The following is a 24,321-nucleotide window of genomic DNA, read 5'->3' as shown; positions in this document are numbered from 1 at the left end:
CTGTGTAACCTAGCCCTAGAAGGGCTCTTGTTGTTTCATAAGTTAATTAAATGATCACAGGCATTCTAGGTCTATGTGTAACCCACATGTGAAATCAGGGTGTACAATATATGAAATAAATAAATATGAGCAGTTCATTAAAATGTAGTTCATAACAGCAAAATTGATAAATCAGGGTTAAAATGGAAGTGGTTTCATAATGTTTAGAGTCAGCAGTAAAACTACAAAAAACAACAACATCCCTTTAAGGGACAGGCAGGTGAGGTGACTTCCCCTTTAACGACAGTACCCTACTTGTGTGTGTGTGGTGGCTGCACAGAAGCAGACAACGTCAGAACAGAAAGCTGCTAAACTGATTAAAAAGAGGAAACCTGTGATAAGAAACGTTTTATTTAAAACCTAAAACAGTGACACACACTTGTGTCAAGTGTTTGGTCAGACTTGGGAGCAGAACCTGATCGGTTTGTTTTGAGTTTGTGCAGACCGAGTGTTTTGGTGAGTTTAAAAACAATTCATTGATTCATTGCACTAGATGTTGTGATTGAACTTTTACATGGACAGCGATTTGCCTATTATTTCATGACTAAGAGTATATTGTGTATGTTTTGATGATAACATGTTGGTTTGTTCATGGTAAAACATGAGTACAATTATAAAGGCAGCTGCTGGACAGCCTGCTGAGTGCTGAGCTGCTGGCAGTAGTAATCAGCATCAATTTGGGTCTAGTTGTGCAGATGTAAGAGTTTAGTGGGTTCCACTTGCTCCATCAGTAATGACATTTCTTATTGGTTAGTGGGCGGCACCTCATTGACTGGTGTCCACGTTTAGAGTGGTGTCAGTCTAACATGAGACATTTCTAGCCCAAACATTTAGACTCGTAGAGGTTTTTTTCGATTCTGACGAATCTCTCAACGAGAGTCTAAACGACTAGGTCCCCTTTAAGAGGGCTCGTGTTTACGTTTCTGCCTCAAAATCACTCTTACCTTGTACAAATGCAAACAATGCAAACATTTTCAACAAGAGTCTGTATGTTTACTGTGATGAATACTAGTTGTTCTAAACATGCTAAATGTACCAACATGAAGTGGTGATGTTTTGTACATGTTTCAATTCATTATTTTGACATACTAAACTGTAAACTCTTTATAAAAACATGCTCTTGGTCACACTGTTGATTCTGTTATAGACGTGCTGAGGATTGGGTGTGTTACACAGACAGAAACTGACCAGATACGTCTGTATTTACCAGGTACATTGTGTTGTTATTTCATTGAAATCTGTGTTGTATGTTTATTGATTGGGTCAGTCTAACATGAGACATGCCCATGGTAAGATGTGTTCCTCAGCACACTATATTTTCAACAAGAGTCTGTATGTTTACTGTGATACTGTGATGAATACTGCATGGTTATTCTAAACATGCTAAATGTACCAACATGAAGTAGTGATGTTTTGTGCATGTTTTCAGTTAGTTATCTTGCCATACAAAACTGTTTATAAAAACATGCTCTTGGTCACGTTGCTAATTCTGTTATAGGCGTATGCTGAGGATTGGGCGTGTTACACAGACAGAAGCTGACCAGATATACGTCTGTGTATTTTACCAGGACCAGGTACATTGTGTTGTTATTGCCTTGAAATCTATCGTATGTTTATTGATGATGGTGTCAGTCTAACATGAGACATGCCCATGACGTGGCAGCGGTGGCCGAACGGTTTGCGGAGCGGTCTTGTTATCGGAAAGGTCGCCAGTTCGAATCCCCGGACCGGCACGTTAAAATTACCACCGCTGAAGTGCCCTTGAGCAAGGCATTGAACCCCTACCATGAAATGTTCTATGAGCAGGGTCTGGCTGTAACAAGCATCTCGAGCTTAGTCCATTCACCCTGGGTAAACAAAGAACTTTGCTTTGCTTTGCTTATGTGTGTTACACAGACAGAAGCTGACCATATACGTCTGTGTATTTTACCAGATTAAACTGTCAACAAGAGCGAAGTCGTCTGGAACTTCATTATTCCACAACACAACGCAGATCAAACGGTACACAATGCAGCTAGTGATAATTGACTCACAGTACCTGAAGCAATGAGTTGAGTAATTGAGTATCTGTTGTGTTGTACAGGTCAGGTTTTTTGTCCCAGTTGGAACAACACAGTGCTGGAGATCATCAGGATGGCGAGCTAGAAGCCCACGGACAGTGATTCAAAGAACCATCCTACAGTGCTGGGGTCCACTTTGCACAGTGACAGACCACTGGGTAACTCACTGCCAGAGCGGTAGGAGTGTTGGAGCTTGATTTGTTATTTTATGTGTGCCAAGTGCCAAGACACAAACTGAACTAGAAAAAGTGCCCTTCTGGGCACAGGTCTCCACCTGTCCACCAGGAGGATAGGAGTGTGTGTGTGATGTTTGGAAAAATGTTTAGGAGTGATATAAACATGTTTGTTTGTTTGCAACAATTTTCTTCATTTTGTTGAGGAATTGCAGAGCCAGATCACTCATAGCATCTCTGAGGAGGATAGAATTCTGGATGAGCGGGACATGTGCAGCATTTTGTACAAAACTTCTGAAAACTTTGGAAGGCAATCTTAGCCAATCAGTGTAGAATCTGAGAAATCAAACATACTCGTCTTGATCACATGACTACAGAGATCATGTATACTGATTTGCATGAGATTTGGATGAAATCTGTGCAGAAATCGGCCTCATGGTGGCGCTATAACCGGCAGATGTGGAGGGATGCTGGGAAAATGTTTTTTTCATGGCCTCTAGGGAGTGTGCATACAAAGTTGTACACAGATGATGCAGTTATAGGTAAAAACAGGAATTGCCCTGTTATAGTGTCACCATGAGGCTGATTTGGAAAGAAATTAGTGGCATGTCGTCCTCGGCCTAGTGGAAATGTGCGTGTATAATTTCATGGAAATTGCACACTGTTTGTGATTTGTGGCATTTTGTTCGAACGGACCAATCATGTGAGCTTTGGAAGCGAATCTTAGCCAATCAGGATGGAAGATGGGAAATGGTGCAGATCCGTGTTGATCACATGACTATGGAGATAGTATACTGAATTGTGTGATGGATGTATGATTTTTTTTTAAATGTGTACGAGTAGGCTAATCTACAGAAATGTGTTTTGCCTAAATCGGCCTCATGGTGGCGCTATAACAGGCCGTTGAGGAATATTTGGGGTAGAGGTTTGTCGTTGGCATCCAGGGAGTGTGTGTGCAAAGTTTGGCATGGATCGGGGATTAGCTGGTAACGGACGGACGGAACAAAGGACGGACACACACACACACGCATGGACGGAGTGCAAAACATACTCTCTCCCCATGCCTTCGGCCTGGTGGAGACAACTCCCCATGCCTTCGGCCTGGTGGAGACAACTACAGCGTCACTGTTCATTTGTTTTTGGAACTGAACAAGGACTGAGTTACAGTGTTACATACACTACGTTTTGATACAGAACAATTGATTTGAACTATAACCTGATTCAAATAGGCTATAACATATTATGTTGCATTTTATTTTCATGATTCAAATTGTGATATATGGTTGTTCATTCTGTTTTTGATTTGAGAAAAGGGAAAGAAAGAATTAACTCAAGATATTAGAATACAAATAGTGACAATAGGAACAACTAGTTTTCTAAGAAACTAAAAGTAACCTCGGCGATACGTGTGCTACAGAAGCCCATTTTAAAGAAAACATAAAGCTAAAGGCGCAACTGGCCAGTTGAGTTTGCGTGTGGCTCTTACGAGTCCGACCCACTGTTGGACGGCACTCGTCGGTCACCACAGAGAGCTATTTGATAATTACGTGCCACTATTGACGAGTGCACGTTAATTCAGCCGTCACACAGAATTTACAGAAAACTCAACGCATCGTTGAGTTTACCTACCAGGAATTGTTTAGGGACTTACTGGGAAAGTGTGCATGTGTTCACATTAACAACTCACGCCAATTCCCCCTGTCCCATGTGGACTGGGACACGGTTCCATGTTTCACCCATACACTGCAATTGGCAATGGCACTGTAATTCGACGATGGGTTTGTAAATGGCACATTTTATTATGTGTATGTCTTTTTTTAAATGGGTAAAATAGCGCGTTTCTGCACGCATAAAATGTCTCCAAATGGCCATCCCTGCTTGGACATGGGCAAAAAGCACTATAGTCTACTAAGGGCAGACATTTGTAAAATAATACATGTATTCCAAACTCCCAGTAGCTTTCGGAATAAAGTGTTTATACGGTGATCTAACGGATATTCTATTCCAATTGAGGTGTTTACATGAGCATTTTTATTCTGATGACTGGAATGAATATTCATTCCGACTGAATTTCTGCATGTAAATGAGCCAGTGTTGTGGTTCATCACTACTGTCATACAGACCTGAGATTTCTGCTAGTCCAACCAAAAGCCAAGGTACTTCAGCATGAATATGGCACCCCCATGTGGAGCTCCGAGGGTACAACAATATATCCCATGCTAGTATGAAATTAACAAATTGAAACAGTGAATTTGAGTAAAACAAATTTGTTTTTTGGAAATCGCAAAATTGAAACATGCAAATGTGACGATAGATAATGTAAATACAGAGAGTATATGAAATAAAATGTCTTGGTGTGATACTACACCACAAAACCCCATATTTCATATTTAAGAGCTAAGATGGCAAGAAGTGTTTCTATACTGGGGAAATCAAAACGGGTGGCATGGTGACTTATCGTGGTCATCACCCAGTCAGCACTATAATTTTTTCAATGTGCGTTCTACCCTCTGCCAGCTTGTCTGGTGCGGTTCCACCCCGCACCACAGTGAGCGCACTTGCGGCCAGCTCCACAGTACAGCTCCTTTGAGTACACTACTCTACAAAGGACAAAAAAAATAAATGGTGACAAACAGTTGATGATTAGATCACAATTACAAACATTTCTTTATTGAGCATCAACTTGACAGCTTTAAATCAGGGGCCAGACATCAGCAAAAAGAACAGAATTAAACCAGCAAATACAAACAATCACGACTTCAGACTCCCAAAAACAAAACCTGAAACCTTACGGCTGCAGGCACACCCCCCCCCCCCCCCCCCCCCGAGGCGTACTTGGAGGCGCTGCAATGTATTGTTCAGTGTCTTGCCCAAGGACACTTCGACATGTAGACAGGAGGAGCCGGGATTCGAACCACTGACCCATGGATCCTTGGACGACCCTTGTATGCAACTATGCATTCATGTCCAATTAGGTGCTGTGAGTGATATACTTTAACAAAATGTTGTGGGGAGAAAAGTGAAATTAAGCTCTGACTGCCTCTATATCCTAATAGATTGCGAGTGATTGTTCAGTATGTCTCCCCATCTCTCCAGTTCTTTAACAAACCAAATCGATTTGAATTGTGTATCTATTTATCTAGATACTTCTACATTTAAATCAGCCGCATTCAATCTGTGGCCATGACTCTATATACAGTAGACTATAATACATTTAAATCAGACTGATTTCAATGATGTGCACACCCCTGCTACTGCAACTGGAAAAAGATTTTTCTTCAAATACTGTACATGCTCTCAGCAAACAAATGAATACAAGAAAATGCTTTGGATGCTTTTATTAAAAAAATATGTATTAAGCAAAATTTAAAAATGGAGTAAAATTAGTAGATTTCCAACAAATGGAGTCATCTACTGTTCACTCTCTGAAGCTGCAGCCTGCAAAGCTGTTGAGAGCTGTGTTCCATTGGGGCATTGGGGACTTAATCTGAAAATTAAAGAAAAATGTGCCGTGTTAGCATTTATTTTGATTAAGTTTGATGAGAGTTAATACAAAGTTTGAATTTGTTCCGTGAAACATTCTTATTTGAGGAATTTACCTTGAAAAAACATGTTTGTGTTGACAAACAGCATCTGATGGTGCCCCAGGGCCAGCTCAGTCAGCTTTATCTTTTTAGAAATGTTCCCTTTAGTCTCTTCTTGCTTTTCTGGTTGGTCTCCATCCTTCAGTGCAGTGAGAAAAAGTCAACCAAAGAAATCTGTTAATTTCAGTTATAAAGTCTTTTAGGGATGTCACACCCCTGTCTCAGGCGGGGTAATACGTACACCAGGAATGGCGAGGCACACAGTTGGGCAGAGTTTTTAACAGTGGTTTTTATTTTCCAAAGTGGCAAAAAGTACAGAGGAGACCAAATGTCTGAAAATAGAAAATAAGGTATATTCAAAATCAAGTACTTTATATAATATATAATAATGCAAATCAAAATCATTTCAAACAAACCATTATTATATAATATAAGTATTTATAAATCAGGCCTTTCTAATGTAAGCAAAACATTATATATATAACATACTACATAATATATATTATAATATATATATAATAGACATAATAAATCAACAGATCTAGATCCTTTCAACCATGGTAACAAATAATAAACACATCACCTCCTCAGAGACAGTTCCTCAGCTCCAGACAGCAGGCCAGACTGACTGACACTGCCATCTCCCAGAGCTATATACCCCCCCCTGGCTCCTCCCACAACACAGGACCAAATTACAAGGGGTTAACATGATCTACAGCATGTTACATGTTACAGTATAGCTCAAAACGGCAGTTATATACACACACTTCATATTTAAATGAGCTTGTAGCTCTTCTAGTTCACAAAGTCCTTAGTTCTCCCAAGTCTTCCAACGTCATTTTAGACTGCAATGTCCCTCGGCGACAAACATCCTCCCTACCTCCAGACAGGAGTTGGTTTGGCCCAACAGTGCTGTCCCCTACTTAAAGTGACAGGACCCTCTAGTAACTGTTTTAGAAATGGTGGTGAGAGCTGTTTGCTTTTAGTTGTTGTTTGTCCATACCCTACCTAAACAGTGCGCGCTACTGAAAGGCATGTAGAAGCAAACAGACAGTGACAGGGTGGGGTCACACTGTCACAAGGGATAAGACAAGTGTCAGAAGATAGCAACTCGGTGTTGATGTCAGCCTTCGAGACGCATTGAATCCACCCCACCTTAACCATGTCCTCTGCAATAGCAGAGGCTTCCTCCGCAGATATATCCTTGAACTTCACACTGAACTTGGCAGTTGCTTCGAAGCCAGGCTCTTGCAATTTATACTCCATTAGCTTGTGGGTATGACAACCAACTTTGCACGTTTGGATAGTGCAGCGGATGCCATCACCACGTCTACAAGCAGGGATTTTCAGATCACAGATCTTCAACAGGCCCTCCGTGTCGATGTAGTCCAGCAGTTTTATCACAGGTTCCTCATCATCACCTGCAAATATGCAACAAACAAATCAAATCAACTAAAAAACTAGAACAACTCTGAACCAACGTGTCCGACATGGTAAAATAATTGTAACGTGATTAGATTCAAGTTATTGTCACTGCGCAGAGTATGCAATTGCAAATACTTTGACAATGAAATGAAGGGTGGCGTCTAGCCATAAGTGCACTAATGAGAGAATAAATACAGAAAATGTACAGTATGTAAAGTAATGTATACGGATTAATACATATAAATTACCTGGAGCGGCATCTTCGAGTTGTTTGACTGGGCCCACCCTGATACTGGGCCCAGATGTCAGCCTTCGAGACGCATTGGATCCACCCCACCATTATCTTGCCCTCTTCAATAGCAAAGGTTTCCTCCGCAGATAGATTGTTGAACTTCACACTGAACTGAGCAGTTGCTTCGACATTAGCCTGTGGCTAATCGAGCCAACTTTGCAAATTTGTATAGTGCAGCGGATGTCACGATGCCACGACCACAATGGAACCGATGAAAGGCGATGGTGGTTGGTTTTATTACCCAAATAGTGGGTAGTGCAACTTGGGTGCAAAATAGGGCCCATATTATGTCACAACACGCTTGCCCATCCTGATACGTGGCCAAGATGTCAGCCTCCAAGACACATTGGATCCACCCGACCCACATCTTGCCATCTCGAATAGCAGTTTCTTCCTCACGATTTATGTTTTCGTAACTCAGTTTGATCCGAGCAGTTGTGCTGAAGCCAGGCAATTCGTACTTCATCACCTTGTGGTACTGGAGGCCAACTTTACACCTTTCTTCAGTGAAGCGGATGGCACCACTACGGTGAGAATCAACCTTTTCCTTTTCCTGAAAACAACAGAAGTTGAAGTGGGACTCATTCTAAAAGACCATCCCTGCATCCTGGGACTCATTACATTGAAAACCTGTTCACACTATAGCGTTGCACACAAAAGCATCAAAAGTAGCAGATCTACAAGTTCGAAACATGTTCTGGGCTTGTAGATCTGATATATGCCGTTTTTGAATTTGAATCTTGAAAAGTAATAGTTTGACAGAAATAGAGCGGTCAGACTACACTGCACTACAGCCCTACCTGAAGGTTGTTGTTTCTGGCCACCAGCCAGGAGTCAAACCTATTGCGCCTCTCAAATGTGGTCAACTCTTTCCCGTTGTTCAGCGTCCAGGGCCAATGCCCTCTTGGGGCGTCGTGGAGGCTGATGGGATAATTCATGGCATATCGTGGGGTACGGAGACGGTACCAGTTGTGCACGAAGTGTTGATTGTTCCAGCCATAACTAAACTCAGCCGAGTCATTGATGTGAGTGACGTTCCGTTTTGCCAGATGATAGTACATCTGCCTACTTTGGATCCTAGAGAGAGAGAGAGAGAGATTTTGTCAGTTTGCAAACCTGTTCACATCACTGATATATCGTTCACACTATAGCGTTACACACAAAGGCATCAAAAGTAGCAGATCTACAAGTTCGAAACGTGTTCTGGGCTGGTAGATCTGATATATCTGCCGTATTTGAATCTTGAAAAGTAACAGTTTTGGACCGACATAGAGCGGTCAGACTACACTGCACTACAGCCCTACCTGCAGGTTGTTATTTCTGGCCACCAGCCAGGTGTCAAACGTATTGCTCCTGCCAAAACTGGTCAGCTCTTCCCCCGTGGGTAGAATCCAGGGCCAATGTCCTTTTGGGGCGTCGTGGTGGCCGATGGTACATTTCATGGGAGCTTTTGTCTCACGGAAACAGTGCCAGTTGTAAACGTAGTCTTGGTTGTTCCAGCCAAAACTCGACTCAGCTGAGTCATTGACGTGAGTGACTGTTCCATCGTACAGGTCTATACAAACACCTGTACTTCCTGCAGAGAGAGAGAGGGGTTGAAGAACAGTTTGCATTCAGAATGGTAACGGGTACAGTCACCCCTTTTCCATCTCACCCCACTACTCTACCTAGCTTTAAATAACATTCATGTTGGTGATTATATAAAAGGTATTATCATATTAATTTATAATTGTTATGTTCACTCTGTATACCCATGGACATAATAATAGCATGATGATGTAATTACAAAACATGGACTACATGTAAGAAATGTGTTTAATAATACTAAGTGGATTGTTAACACATGGTTTCTTCCTCACGATTTATGTTTTCGTAACTCAGTTTGATCCGAGCAGTTGTGCTGAAGCCAGGCAATTCGTACTTCATCACCTTGTGGTACTGAAGGCCAACTTTACACCTTGCTTCAGTGAAGCGGATGGCACCACCACGGTGAGAATCAACCTTTTCCTTTTCCTGAAAACAGAACTCCACCAGGCCCTCCGTGTCGACGTAGTCCTGCAGTGTCATAGATTCCTCATCACCTGCAAATATGATAAAAGGGTTAAATACTACAAGATGCTAAGAACCGGGCAGATTTTATACTTCATTTAGTATTCACTTACTCCAGTTATATTCCAATATGACTGTATGTGGTCTTGCCCCCCCCCCCCCCCCCCGTCAGCACTATCATTTTTGTGTGCGTTCTACCCTCTGCCAGCTTGTCTGCTCACTGCGGTTCCACCCCGCACCGCAGTGAGCGCACTTGCGGCCAGCTCCACAGTACAGCTCCTTTGAGTACACTACTCTACACTCTGACTAGAATAAAATAGGGCCTATATTATGTCACAACACTTACGTTTGGCATAACGTGGCCAAGATGTCAGCCTTGGAGACGCATTGGATCCACACCACCATTATCTTGCCCTCTTCAATAGCAAAGGTTTCCTCCGCAGATAGATTGTTGAACTTCACACTGAACTGAGCAGTTGCTTCGACATTAGCCTGTGGCTAATGGAGCCAACTTTGCAAATTTAGTTGCTTCGACATTAGCCTGTGGCTAATGGAGCCAACTTTGCAAATTTAGTTGCTTCGACATTAGCCTGTGGCTAATGGAGCCAACTTTGCAAATTTAGTTGCTTCGACATTAGCCTGTGGCTAATGGAGCCAACTTTGCAAATTTGTATAGTGCAGCGGATGCCACAATGAAGCATTTTCAGACCACAGATCTTCAACAGGCCCTCCGTGTCGACGTAGTCCAGCAGTTCACTCACCAAATCACCTGCAAATATGATAAAAGGGTTAAATACTACTGTAATTCACAATAAATCTACACAATTAGAGAATGTAGAGTAATCTTTATTTGTATTCATCTTGCCTGATACAGTATCTATCCTAATCAATACAGCGTGTGGACAGAATAGACAACATGTAGGCTTTGCTGCCACCTTGTGGTGACAACGGACAATCACACAGAACATCAGCAGTGATTTACTTGCAGAACAAAATATTAAAATATAAGTGTTACATTATAGTGTTTATAATGAGAAGCAATTATGACAATACAACTATTAATCTACTGTTTATGATGACAACAATGTATTGACTAAGTATAGATTATAATACAATCTATTGAAGTTATGTATTCATAAACACATTGATTCAAAAAGTATCGACTATAATATAATTTGAATAGACTGATTCTACAGCTGATTTAGTCGACTAAAACGTATTCTGGCGTTGCCTTCATGGCGTCTTAATGCCTAATTTAACACTTGGCTGCACTCTGAAAATAGCAGATCTACAAGCTCACAATGCGTTGCACTGCAGCTAAACATAATGACTTCTCTGATCTCCACTAGTGCCTCCCTGACGTTTTAGTCTAGTTTGTATTTGTTGATATTTAATTTAGTCGTAGTTTTAGTCATCATATAGTTTTTAGTCTGTTTTCCTCAGTGAATTAAGGTTATTTCTGGTGAAGAGATTTGGTGTAGAGAGAGGGGAGGGGGGGCGGTCAGCTGTATAGAGGGTTTAACAGGTTAATGTTCACCAGATCTTACAGACCTCTGCTGTAGTAGCATTATAAACACCTATCCCTGCATACAGGGGGCGTGTGAAGGTCGTCCTCTCTGTGTGAAGGAGACTCATTAGCCAAATTCCAATACCCAAAATCTCGGCCACTCGCTCACTCCCACTCGATCACTCGGGGTCATTCCAGCTTGACCCGGAAATGGTTAACGTTCCGATTGTTAAAGTGCTCCATCGAGGAGGAGAGTGGAGTCGAGTGGAGGAGCCGAGTGGGCTCTCCGAGACCGCATAGAGCGAGTGTACATCAGGTGCAGGCTCGGTGGGGTATGTTGTCTCCTCGCTGCGGATTTCCGCATCACGTGTACATGTTTTTTTTCCTTCTCCAGTGACATAAGTCCGCCTCCTCCACATGTGGCACAGAAAACACTGCTTGAAACCCGATACTATGCACACCCCCCCCCCCCCCCCCCCCCCATCCACTAGCTGCCGGCCGCTGCGGCTGATGAGACGCTGTCGCTGACCCAACATGCACGCACACACATTAAACTAAAAAGCTTTGCTGTTTGTTGAAGAGACACATTTTCGCTGAATTAATAGAGCAGAGCTTCAGAATGATACAGTAGCCTATGTATAGCCTAAGTGAAAGGACCACAACAAGCCACTGGCTTTATTGCGTTGTGTGATATAAGCATAATAAAAGTAGGCTATATTGTGCGCACCTCAAAAGCTATAGTTAATTGTTCTCTGTGCATGCCTGAATGCACAGACTGCTATGAATGACGGTGACAAATATGTATTTATTTATATGTGGACTGAACTGAATATGTAAGTCAGAGAGACTACCTATAATAATTCCTGTTATAGTGTCCGTTATTTGCAAAGACTGTCGGAGGAGGGACTGTCCGAGGAGGGGGGGGGGGGTATTTATACGAGCAAAAAGGAACGCGGGCTGCGGGCAGGTCAGGAATTCCCTTCACATTCACAATCATATAATATAAAAGTGTGCGCATCCTGGCGCTTATTCACTATTTCAGGAATAAATAGCACATGTTACCAATACATACACATTGGCCTCGGTTACATGCACAAAAATGAATTGTCTATTCTGTAGACTGTATGGCTCTGGGTTCAGAGTTCCAGTGATCCAGCTGTGTGACACTGTATTGTTCCACCACTTTTGCTTTGGCAATGTAAACGTATGTTTTCCCATGCCAATAAAGCCCTTTGAATTGAATTGAATTGATTCACGTCATAAGTGATCGCGGAATGTGCCGTCGCTTTGAAATGACAGCGGAGTACATTCCGATTCTAGAGGCAAATCCACTCCACCACTCTGTCCTCGCATTGAATCATCTCCTCCTCCACTCCTCCTCGCTGGGGGCGGAGCCGAGGAGCGAGTGGAGGACGCGAGGGGAGTGAGCGAGTGTGAAAGTTGCGGTATTGGAATTTGGCTATAGTGTTTCCACACACATCATAGAAACACAGAACACCTGCTGGGGGATCTACATACACCCCCACCCTGTGGCTCCCCCCTGTGGAGGAAACCGGTCCTGACACTTCAGTCTGAATGCTGTTGTGAAAGAACACGTAGCATTTATTACTATCAGAGTACCATAACATCCATGACTGAGGAGTGAGTCCAAAGCGTGATAGACCCACATCCTTTCTGTTGACGTCATCCTGACAGACTGCTATATCAACATACTCTCCACTCCATTCCACTTCATAGTAACGAGGGTCAGATATACATTCTTTACTCAACACATTAGCGTAAAGGGTGAATCTTAGAGGATGGTCTCCATAATGTTGGTCTACAGCTGTCAGAGTCACCTTTCTGTTGTTCTCTGACAGGAGGAGGAATCTGGCCGCTGTGTTTGGATCCAACGACAGAGGAGAGGAATCTGTTGGAGGAAACACAGTAAAACACACATGATGAAATGGACTGACACGCGCGCGCACGTTTCTACGTCACAACAAAAATGTACAGTCTCTCGTCTCAGACAGTATACGCGCGCGCGTGCGTGTGTGTGTGTGTGTGTGTGTGTGTGTGTGTAGACTGACAGGCGCGCGCACGTTTCCACGTCATAACAGAAGTTGTAAACACTGCTCAGTCTGTTCTCAGTGCGCGTGCGTGTAGCTATAGCAGCCGGTTGTGTATATTGTTTATGTCTCTCTCTCGCTCTCTCTATCGCTCTCTCTCAGTAATGCGTTGTCTATGTCTCTGTCTCTCTCTCTCCACCCTCTCTCTCTCTCTCCACCCTCTCTCTCTCTCTCTCTCTCCACCCTCTCTCTCTCTCTCTCTCTCTCTCTCCACCCTCTCTCTCTCTCTCTCTCTCTCTCTCTCTCTCTCTCTCCACCCTCTCTGAGACTGTGCCAAGCAAGCCATGACAAAATTAGAAAACTCAACTCAACAGAGTTAAGTTGTCAAGTAACACTTTGATGTCAGCCTACTACAAAAGGGAAGGAACTGAAATGTGTTGACCTGTTGTTGTTGTTGTTGTTGTTGGAGTGAGAGCCGTCTTTGAAGTTGGGCATGCAGAGGTCAAACTGGTCACTGGGTAGATCCAAACACTGGACAGTGTACGTTGATGTCTCGAGCGCCACGATTTTAGAACCGCCCAACCAGGGAGTGCAGTCCAGGCGGGAATCAAGTGCTTGCTTGCCGACGGGCAACAGAAAATTACAGCTGTAGCGGGCAGAGAGAGTGAGCAGGACAGACAGAGATTAACGACAATAATCAACCAGGCTTGTGCACGCAATCGATTTACAATAATGGGCAAGGAGAGAGCCGAGCGTACAATAGCACTGGGGATAACGCATAGTGAAGCTCTTAACCGAAAGTATGCCAAGAACGCGGTACCTCGTTCTTCTCTCCACGACCCGCCTGTGCCAAAACGAGGAAACTCGTCTTTCTTTAATTTAGTTTAATCCAGCAATTTAAAAAAAACGTTTTTTGTTGTTTTTACTCATGTTAGACAGCCTCCACACGGATCCGACACGCATGTGGCCACTCGCACGCTTAATACTAGTCCTTTTTCTCCTCAAAATAAGAAACTGCGATCTTTGAGACCTTATAAAAGTCTAAACTTTGATCACACTAAGAAGGTGAAACCATCCCACGATGATGCATAGCCTAGAATGAAGATCTGACTCAAATATGGACGGCTATCACTTCCGGGGCGGACGGAAGTGACCCGTCTTTTAAGTTTATAGCGCAGATTTCTTTGGCACTGGCGCCACGTTCTGGCATATAGGGGAAGCACACATTTAAAGGCGATGGTGGTCGGTTTTATTACCCAAATAGTGGGTAGTGCAACTTGGGTGCAAAATAGGGCCCATATTATGTCACAACACTTGCGTTTGCCCATCCTGTTTTTTTTTGTAATTTGATTGTGCCTTGATTGTTATGTTGTTTGATATTTTTAGTTTTATATACTTTGTACTTTTTTGTCTTGTAAAGCACTTTGCGCTGCACTTGTGTCATGAAAGGTGCTCTATAAATAAAGTTTATTATTATTATTACAACTTGTATTCAGGTTCCATGTAAACAGTTGGGTATGAATCTCTGTTCGGAATGAATGAATTAATTCTGAATACATTTTGTGCATGTATTAAACTGAGGCCACTGTGTGCTTTTTTTTTCTTTTTTCAAATTGTATTGTATTGTATCTGTATGCTGCAGGGCGGGTCCTTGGGGTCCAAGACAAATGTCTCCCTCGGGAGACAAAATAAGGACCTTGAACCTTGAGATCGGGGGAGCAATGTGAGCAAAGTTCATAGTTCACAGGAGACCGCAGGTGTAGTCCCCCCTCCTGCTGACTCATGACAGCTAGCTCAGCCTCACTACCCAGAGTGCTGCCTGCTTTACGTGCGCTCCGACGACGCACAAACGTGCGTAACGCTTTTAAGGTTGAAGTGCATTATGAACGTATAACTGGTTTTACAGATTGGTTATATATTTCATGTAGGCCTACAGGTCTGTGAGGGTTTACTACTACACTACTGTCTGTAATCTGAATGAGTTGCTGGCTGCTGTATGTTCTTTTTTCTTTTTTTGTTATTGTTTTAAATTGCTGTGTCTGCATGATAATCCCATGTGGGATATGGGTCAAGAAATTGTCCGGACACGAAAATAAAATATTCATTCATTAATTCATATACTGGCGTCCTATTAGTCACCACCTGAATTCAATGCATGTAATCACTGTGTCCCCGTTAGTTTACCACACCTGCCTGTGTGGCGTCATTGATGAGTCCGTGTTCACGCACGCACGCACATCACAGTATTTAATATCATATTAATTTATCATTGTTAAGTTCACTTTGTATATCTAGCCCAATATTTAGACTCCACGAGAGTCTAAATCTTGGGCTACTGTATATCCACGGGCATAGCATGATGATGCCATTACAAAACATGGGCTACGTGTTGGACACGTGTTTAATAAAACAAAATTAACTGCTAGAAGGTCCTACATTAATTCAATTAAGCAGTCAGTCACCGTCTATGTGTCATATAGAGTATATAGAGATCGACTACAATCAAATAAATCTGTATAATTTCAGATTTCAGATAGGGAGGAAAATACTAAATGGTAACGGGTATGGTCGTCCCAATTCCATCTCGCCCCAGCTTTTTTCCGCCGACCACGCCGTCGCCGACCGCTCGGTGCGGCGGTTCTTGTATTCTTTAATTTGTTTTACTGAGAATAAGGTTAGAAATACGTTTAGGGTTAGACATCATTTTAGGAATAGGGTTAGGTTTAGGCATAGTTTTACTGAGGTTAAGGGTATGAATAAGGTTAGGTTTAACCGTTTAAGCATAATTTATTTAGGTTACTTTAGGAATACCAGGCGGCGCTGTTCCGAGTTGGTAAAGGCCGGGCGAGTTATTCCCGTAGTCGCGTGCTACAAACTGCATTTCACAATACGCACGGTAGCCTACTAGTAGTTTTACTAGCAAATGTAAGCGATTGAAGTGGCTGGAAACATATATTTATATTAAAAGTCTACATTTACCTTTGGCTGATGCTTGACCGTTGACGCCCGTCTTCTGCCATGCTTATTTCTAATGATGAAGTTCGTCCTGACGACGACGTCCTCCTCTGCCAAATTAAATTAGAGTAAGTAAGTAAATTAGAGGCTGGCTTCAATTGCTTGACTTGCGTATAGTCTCGCGTTACCAGACTGTCGCCTCTGAGATTTCCAAACCATAGATATTCCAAACGCTTCATCAGCAGCTGAACTGTCACTTCCCCGTTCATTTACTCGTAAGTAGCGCCACCTAGCGGAGGTCTTTTCCTCGTGCGTAGAATGAATATAATATAGCACTTTTCCATATTATGTAGTTGTGTAGACCAGTGGTTTTCAACCAGTGGTCCTTGATGGGATTCCAGGTGGTCTGCAGCTAAATGATGGAGAGTAACCAAATGGACCCTTATAGATCTTTAACTCTTGAGAGCATAAAATGAAACCAAATGGACCTGTACAGGCCCATCTGCATTACTTAATTTACAAGACGTCTAAATAGTTAGAGAGAATGTAGAAGAATTGTCTTTCCTATTATCTCTCCTAATGGTACAACATCAATACAGCATGGAATTGTGGACAAAATCTTACATTTTGGGTCCGAGAGGCTAAATCTCATCAAATGGTCCGTGGCTCAATTGCCGAAAAAAGAATGGAAGGGGCCTTGACATGAAAATAATGGAATGGGCCTTGACATGAAAATAATGGAATGGGCCTTGACATGAAAATAATGGAATGGGCCTTGACATGAAAATAATGGAATGGGCCTTGACATGAAAATAATGGAATGGGCCTTGACATGAAAATAATGGAATGGGCCTTGACATGAAAATAATGGAATGGGCCTTGACATGAAAATAATGGAATGGGCCTTGACATGAAAATAATGGAATGGGCCTTGACATGAAAATAATGGAATGGGCCTTGACATGAAAATAATGGAATGGGCCTTGACATGAAAATAATGGAATGGGCCTTGACATGAAAATAATGGAATGGGCCTTGACATGAAAATAATGGAATGGGCCTTGACATGAAAATAATGGAATGGGCCTTGACATGAAAAGCGTTGAAAACCACTGATGTAGACCATGGCCTTCTCTAATACAATTTAGGCATTTAGCAGACGCTCTTAATCCAGAGTGATTTATATTAAGCAAGAACAGACATACAGTAGAGGTATACACAATAATACAGCTATGCAGACTGGAACTTTGCTACAAAACCAAACAGCCTTTCTGTACTGTGTGTGTGTGTAATACAGTATGACTTAGGGCATTCACTTCTAGTCATTTTTACTAGTTGACTAGTTTACTAGTCGACTAGTTGTTTGTTTAACTACCTAATTATTTTTTTGGAAATAAATATTTGTACATTTAAAAACTGTGTACATTGGTGACTATAATCTACCTGATCTTGAGGCCTACAAAATCTGGGGAAAAAAACTAGTTGACTATCAACTAGTCAACTAGTACCAACACGGCCGACTAGTGGATTTACTAGTCGACTAGTTGAATAGTCGACTAGTTGCTTAATGCCCTATGACCAAACAGAGCTTGTGCTGTAGATGAGGTGACCAGATCCAAACCGTTAGTTTGAGCAAAGCAAAGCAAAGTTACTATATTTACCCAGGGTAACTGGACTAAGCATCAGATACTTGTTTACAGCCAGGCTCTGCTCATAGAACATTTCATGGTAGTGGTTCAATGCCTTGCTCAAGGGCACTTCAGCGGTGGTAATTTTAACGTGCCGGTACGGGGATATGAACTGGCGACCTTCCGGTATCAAGACCGCTCCACAAACCGTTCGGCCACCGCTGCCACATGAGGGACAGAGGTATTGCTTGTGTGGGACAGTGGGACGGGATGGGATGGCATTAGCGACCTAATAGGCCTCCTTAAGTTGCTATTAAAAGACCTGAGCTCATATTTGACCGGACTCACCGGAAGGCCTATAACATTTCCTATTATTTTGTTATTAAACCTCTCTGGCGTCTCACATTTTGTTTTAAAACACAGACACCAGACCAACAATGGAACATACAGAGTACATGTGCTTATGGCCGACGATGGTCAAAAACAACATGACTACATGACATGCAACCGAGTAAAGTAAACAACTTTTAATAGACAAGTAGTATAGAGTACAATGAACAACTATACTGTACATGTCATGTCAGTTCAAGGTTGCACTTCAAGCACTTTGAACGCTGGCGGTGTCCCTATTTTGGTCATATGATGTCATTACAGGTGAAAATGAAGAGTTCAAAAACATTTTGCAACATTTTCAAAACGGCGTTTTGAAAATGTGCTCCGAGCTTTTAGATCCGTTACTTTCATTATTTTTAGATAATGTGATTATCAAATGAAGTGATTAATCACTTAAATATAGATATAATATAACTACTTAAAGCAAATTATCCCCCCCCCCCCCCCCTTGAAATAGTATAATAAGCATTTCTTTAGCTTCTTATTATTATTTAAGATTTTCACCTATAATGCCGTGGCAAGAACAGGGACACTACATTGAAAAAGTGTTAAGATTTGCAAAATGGTTAAGCATTACTGGACTTCAGCATAAATATGGCACCCCCATGTGGAGCTCCGAGGGTACAACAATATATCCCATGCTAGTATCAAGTACTATCCTACATACAGTACACCCTGCCAGAGAGCAAAAGACAGTTAACCAAATGGACTGCTACATCAGTATAAAAACTGGACGTTCAGACTAGGCCTGGGGGATCCGGATCCGGAAGCGGATCCGACATTGAGTAAACAGAATCTGTTCCATTACACTTGGTTGGAACCGCTTCCCGGAACCGGTTTTTAATCACACATTAGCCAAATTCCAATACCCCAAATCTCGGCCACTTGCTCAATCACACTCGCTCACTCAGGCATGGTGGTGTTACAGTCAAGTTGGTGAGCTGCCAAAATATGTGACCATCTTCTGGACTTCACATAACATACAATGGAGGTCTTTAAATATGTGTCCTGATAATACCGCTAAGTTGAACTCTGCTAATAAACAAACCGCAATGATTTACGTTCGTACACTGACATTATGTGATTGTCTACACGATTGTCACACATTTCATCAGGTCACCGATTTAACCGTAACACCGCCATGCTGGAGTGAGCGAGTGTGAGTGAGCGAGTATGAGTGAGCGAACGAGTGTGAGTGAGCGAGTATGAGTGAACGAGTTGTGAGTGAGCGAGTGGCCCGAGATTTAGGGTATTTGAATTTGGCTTTGGAGAGCTGGTATGTGGACTTCACGTCTGCTATTACAATTACAATACAAGTGGTTCTTCAACTTTTTAATTTCAAGGACCACCATAACTGAGTATACAACATGGAACCAAATGGACCCGTACACTCTTGAGTTACATACTGTAACTGTAAGGGTCCATTTGGAACCCCCTCAAGTCACCCAGAGAGGGTCACTTTGAGAACCACTTCAATAGCATGTATTAAACCCATTTTGGGCAGGAACCCCTTTTGGTGTTTTAAAGCATTGTTATACCTTAGCTATTGAAAAATAGCAGATCTACAAGCTCATAGCTTGTAGGTCTGCTATTTTTGAAAAATCTTGAAAATGTGTTGCAAATCTTTGAATATATATTCTTTCAGAGCGAACGCTTTTAACTCATATCTTTGCTTCTGAGGGGTTCCTGGAATAACACATTTTCAGATGGGGGTCGGCGGCAGCCAATTACATATACGTTTTGGGGTCCTTGACATGAAAAAAAAGTTGAGCACCACTGATATAGAAACATAGGTTTTCCAGAAAACCGTCATGAATTAGAAGACATTTTGTAGAATCGTGCTCAGGTCTAAATGGGTTAATGCAATACTATGATTGAATGTGTATATTGGAAATTATATAATGAAGGCCAAAATTATATAGTTTTATATATATAGGAATTGTTAGGAACCATTAACCCATTTTGGGGCGGGAACCCCTGTTGGTGTTTTAACTAAGCATTATGTTATACTTTAGCTATTGAAAAATAGCAGATCTACAAGCTCATAGCGCGCCACCGAGTGGCGCGCTGCGAACTTGTAGGTCTGCTATTTTTGAAAAATCGTGAAAATGCGGCACAAATCTTTGAATATATATTCTTTCAGAAGACTTTTTATTTATTTCGACGTCGGGCCTAAATGGGTTCAGGAATCGGACCGTTAAGAGGGAGTCATTAAGGAACTGAAATCGTTAAAACCCTAAAGGATCCCAACCCTATATTGAGACCATGTTACCACATGTTGGACATAATAATAAACAACAGGAGCGAGGGAGCTGGATTTGAATCAATTTGCGGATTTAATTATGCTTTTTTTTTTGGAGCAACTTTGAGCCAAGATGGCAGTTGTTACGTTTTAGGCCACATATAAACAGCAACAGTGGTTATCTTTACCGGCATTTAACCACCGGAACTATAGCGAAACATATTCCTCTAGCACTCATGACCTTTGTCCAATACAAGCTAACCAATCAACTGGAGAAAAAAAAATACAAATAATTTAAAGTCATACCATGTAACTTGTTTAAAAAAAATAATATATATTCCACACAAAAAACCATTCCACAGAAATGCATTGTTGATCACTTCTCTCAACACCACTACTTTAGGAGCAAGGTCTGCCGGTGTGTCTGTCCCCCAACACTCGGGTCAGAATGGCGCAGGCACTTGGAGGAAACCAGTGCTTTGGGACGAACCGCAAATGTTCTCATTTATATACACATAGTTAATAGTTAATACATACGTTAATACATACAGTTTGTTCTGTTACTTTCCAAACTATTCTCCGCTGGGGGAGCTATTATTTAACACAATTATTCCCCCAACTTCAAACTCGACTTCAAAGTGTCACATCACAAGTTTAACACGTGTAGAAACAAAGTGGGTAGTAAAATCTTTTGTCGTTTACAAGCTCCCATCATTTTGCAGTTTTCAAGAAAGGGGAAAAAAACAGAGGTAGAGCTGGTTTTGGGGGGCGGTGGGCGGCACTTCCGCACAAAACTAGTTTTTTATACGATATTTTTGGGGCCGTTTTGCCTTCATTAATAGATATACAGTAGCTTGACAGGAAACGGGGGGGGGGGGGGGGGGGGATGGGAGGGAAGACGACACTCAGCAAAGGTCGTCAGGATCGGGATTTCGAACCCGCGACACGCTGTCAGGTGCCTGGATCGCGCTAGGCCGGCCCGGGCCACTAGTTTAGTTTTTTAACAGACTTCTGGGAATCGTAGTTCGACCGGACGCCGTTATGACCCCTCGCGCTATCGGAGGGGTCGCCAAAAAGACTACAAAAACCAAAAGTTACACAGTATGACTTTTTAATGACATAAACATCAACAGTGACTTTTTAAAACTGTGGCGACAGTTTTAAAAAAAAAGGGGGGGGGGGGGGGGGGAGAGAAAAAACAAAATCAATCTCTTGGGTTTGGAATGGTATTCTCTACAGTAGCAAAAGAAATAATAATAATAATAATAATAATTATAATAATCACCTCAATTCGATGATATCATACAAGGATTTGTAGGCCAGACAAGCAATATTAAACCGTTGAGTGGTGTAGAGTAGAGCATAGCATGGCCTATGTTAAGAGAACCGTTGAGTGGTGTAGAGTAGAGCATAGCATGGCCTATGTTAAGAGAACTAGCAGGCAGTCCACAGTATTTTACACATGCCCACCGAGACACCCTGTCAGCCCGCTGTATCAATGCGTTGGATTGTGTGTCAGATAACTGTGATTGTGTGTGTGTGTGTGTGTGTGTGTGTGTGTTGGGAGGGAGGGAGGGCATCAGGGAGTGGCTTATGGAGAAAAAGGAGGTGGCAGATGAAAGCAAACGATTGATTTATACTTAAATCATACAGTGGTTTCCAGCGCCTCCCAAAAATAGCTGATCTACAAGCTCACGACAACGTGGCAACGTGGGCATTGTGATAAAAGTAAAAATCGGACCATTCTTACAACGAATGAGATCCTAGCCTAGAGGCGGCTTGGCAACATCTTCAAACTAATCCATTTGATAGTTCCAAACACCTTTTTGGAAGGAGTTAAGGTCCCTGCACACTGCTGCGTTTTTCTGCCGTTTTTCCCGAAAAAACGCGTCCAGCCTGCAAGGAACTTTACTGCGGTCTCGTTACGCTCTCGGGAGCTCTCCATGCGACGGAACTGTGGTGTTGCTGAACCATCTCAATACAACATTCGTCGTGAGCTTGTAGATCGGCCATTTTCAGTGAGGGGCCAACGTAGTACGACTGAGTATACGTGTTCAAGGCATAACGAAAGAGGGGGCGACATATAAAAATGTATCTGGTCAAAGGTGTGTGTGTGTGTGTGTGCGTGCGTGGGGTGGGGGTGGGGGGGGAGCAGAAGCAGGTGATGGCATAAGGAACGGCATAAAGTGGTACATGGAGATGATCGATCGGTGGGGTTTCTCCAACTGCATGACATGGGGGGGGGGGGGGGGGGACCTTCTGAGGGCAGTTCTGGGGGACAATCATGGGGCGCCTGCCCCCATTTTAGAAGGTCTTCCTGTGGATGGCACGCGCTCTGTCCTCCTCGTATTCTCTCTTCGACACCCACATCTTTTTGAAGGTGTCCAGCGACGCCAGAATGGAGCCGCTAGACATGAGCCAAACATGGAAGGAAGAGGAGAGATGTCATGATGAGTCCTGAATGTAGGTATTAGCATTAGCATGTCGGTATTTATCAAGTACCGACATGTAAAAAAAATAGAACCCGATCGGTTTAGCTGATATATCAGGCATTATCTGACCAATGTTTGAGCGATTATACAGCTGTGTCCACATTAAATTAAATAAGTAAGTATAATAAAACGCACTAAAGAAACACTTTTTCAAACAGTATGTTGGCAGCTAGCTAACAAAAACAAAAGTTTGGTGTCTGAACAGCTAAAATGGCAGTTTAGTTGTAGTTCATTTTAGATTTACTTGTTCAGTGTATAGTTCAGGTAAAGTGTTCTTTTTATATTGAAGTTTAATGTACTGTGTATATATACCGTTCTTAAACTATTTATTGATTAGTGGTTATAGTATGCAAGTTCAATGAATTGCATCAATCAATTTGCAGAGCAAGTATAAGCTATAGTGGTTTACCAGTGGTTTTCAATTGTGACGACACAATGGCAGCAATTTTTTATTTTAGTTTTAGTCATAATAGTCTTTTGAATAGTTTTCCTTTAGTTTTAGTCACATTTCAGACACCAGGAATGTCTTAGTGTTAGTCTAGTTTTAGTCGATTAAATATCATAAGATTTTAGTCGGCTAAATCTACAGTTGATTTAGTCGACTAAAATGTTTTTTGGCAGGCCTTGATGCCGTTGTAATGTAATGATTTTACACTCGCTGAAAATAGCAGATCTGAGCTTGTAGATCTGCTATTTTCAGCATGCAACCAAGTGTAAAATTACTTATACTGGATGCAATGGCCAATAGTCCCTTCCTAACATTTTAGTGTAGTTTTTATTTGTCGACGAAATTGTCAATATATTTAGTCACCATAGCTTAGTTGTCATTTAGTTACCATTTAGTTTTAGTCAGTGGAAAAAAGGCTAGTCGACGGACACTTTTCGTCTTAGTTTTTAGTCGACGAAAACAACAACTGACCAACCACCCCAACCAACCTTTGATGAGCGTGGAGCCGCCGCAGAGCACGATGGTGGAGAAGAGCGTGCGTCTCAATTCGGGGTCCGTGGACCCCCCGGGGCCCTTGGGGGATTTCCAGGGGGTCCCCAGTAAACGTAGGTAATGCAACATCACAATGGTTTGAACACGACTAGACAGCAGCGCAGTCTGTTTTCACGTTTAAAGTGATATTTATAAAAGCTAACTGAGCATAAATGCTTAGAATGTATGCCAGTGCTTCTCAATTCGGGGTCCGGTGACCCCCAGGGGCCATTGGGGGTTGTCCAGGGGGTCCCCAGTAAACGTAGGTAATGCAACATCACAATGGTTTGAACACAACTAGACAGCAGGGCAGTCTGTTTTCACGTTTAAAGTGACATTTATAAAAGCTAACTGAGCATAAATGCTTAGAATGTATGCCAGTGCTTCTCAATTCGGGGTCCGGTGACCCCCAGGGGCCATTGGGGGTTGTCCAGGGGGTCCCCAGTAAACGTAGG

At 42.3% G+C, this 24,321-nt stretch overlaps 2 long non-coding RNA genes across 3 annotated transcripts; one reads left to right on the top strand and one right to left on the bottom strand.

Annotated features, from left to right (window-relative positions):
* The first annotated feature begins 316 nt into the window (after positions 1-316).
* Positions 317-2,733, top strand: LOC306939561. 2 transcript variants are annotated; one of them, XR_013791880.1, is made up of 5 exons: positions 317-495; positions 1,187-1,249; positions 1,538-1,613; positions 1,973-2,040; positions 2,123-2,733. It is a non-coding gene; the product is annotated as an uncharacterized lncRNA (long non-coding RNA). The 2 variants fall into 2 exon arrangements; XR_013791881.1 differs by having other exon boundaries at positions 1,936-2,040.
* Positions 2,734-20,718: 17,985 nt separating this feature from the next.
* On the bottom strand, positions 20,719-22,797 carry LOC306939701. Its single transcript, XR_013791910.1, has 2 exons — positions 22,218-22,797; positions 20,719-22,173 (listed from the first exon to the last, which is right to left on the bottom strand). It is a non-coding gene; the product is annotated as an uncharacterized lncRNA (long non-coding RNA).
* Between the last annotated feature and the right edge of the window lie 1,524 nt (positions 22,798-24,321).

Source organism: Electrona antarctica (assembly GCF_951216825.1).
Source record: "Electrona antarctica genome assembly, chromosome: 16".
NCBI lineage: Eukaryota > Metazoa > Chordata > Actinopteri > Myctophiformes > Myctophidae > Electrona > Electrona antarctica.
Note: the sequence above shows the minus strand (reverse complement) of the source record. Positions and strands in the feature narration are given on the sequence as shown.